Source organism: Arachis ipaensis, chromosome B10, assembly GCF_000816755.2.
Source record: "Arachis ipaensis cultivar K30076 chromosome B10, Araip1.1, whole genome shotgun sequence".
NCBI lineage: Eukaryota > Viridiplantae > Streptophyta > Magnoliopsida > Fabales > Fabaceae > Arachis > Arachis ipaensis.
In genome coordinates this window covers 127,275,277-127,276,587 of record NC_029794.2, presented here as the reverse complement: position 1 = coordinate 127,276,587, position 1,311 = coordinate 127,275,277, and positions in this window count along the sequence as shown.

Here is a 1,311-nt window from a genome sequence, read left to right as displayed (position 1 = left end):
AATGAAAAATGAGTAATTGTCCACCATTAGATGTAATCTTACACTATTAAAAACACTACTGATGACTAATTGATGGTTACAAATCACAAAATCTGCTGACCCCTAGCACTCTTCTAATTTATTTTTAAAATTTTTATATATGTAATTCTTTGATACACTTTATCTTAAATTTGTTAAAAAATTAAAATTTGAATTATTATAACGTAAATAATTAAAAGAATAAATTAAAAATAATATGAGGTAACTAAAAAAATCAAAATTAAATATAAGATGGTATATAACAATTTGTATAAGAAATTTAATATTAAATATAATAAAAATAAAAGAATAAAAAAATAAGAAGATAGAGTATATAAAAAAAAAAGAAGATAGAGTCTCTCAAGTTTAACTAAAAAAAAAGTCAAATATAATATACAATGATAGGAAAAAAAACTAATAAAAATATAGTCAATTTAGTTCTAAAATTTATAGTTCTAAAATTTTGGAATAAATAAGTACATTTGTTAAATTTTTTTTTTATTCAGTACTGACTACGTACTACCTGAATTAAAAGAGTTATGATGAATAATAGATTAATTTACTAGTCTTTTATTTTAATGGTTGATCTATAATGATTCAATTAATTATTTTAAGATTGTAATTTACTTCATATTTGATATTATATAAAAATAAATTATTAACTTAATAAAAAATTAAATGATTTTTTTATTTTTTAAAATATTTTTAAATTTATTTTAAAAATAAACCAACTAAATTTCATGGTAGTCCCACCAAAAGTACTCATTTCGTTGGCGTCAGGCACAAAATGGCTTCTCCCACCAGAAGTTCCAATTCGTGTGCGTCCCTCTTGAGATGACCACTAAATCCATTTCGCGGGTGCTTTGCGAACAATGGCCCTGCGCATTTTTGTAAAGCTTTTTCTGCATGCGTATTATGGGAATTAATATATTTTATTTACTTATTTATATAAAAAAGTCTGCATAAATAAGCACTAACATACCTATTAATCCAATTTTTAAAAATATGCATAATAATAAATGAGATGTTAATTAGTATGATAATTGTTTCATATTTTGATCAAGTTGTTTTAGAATTGAATCTTAAAAACAAAAATGTACCTTTTTATAAGTTATATATAATTAACTTCCAAGTTTAACTAAAAAAAAATATAATATACAATGATATAAAAAAAACTAATAAAAATATAGTCAATTTAGTTCTAAAATTTAGGATTGGATAAGTATATTTGTTAAATTTTTTTATTTAGTACTGAGTACGTATTACCTGAATTAAAAGAGTTATGGTAAATAA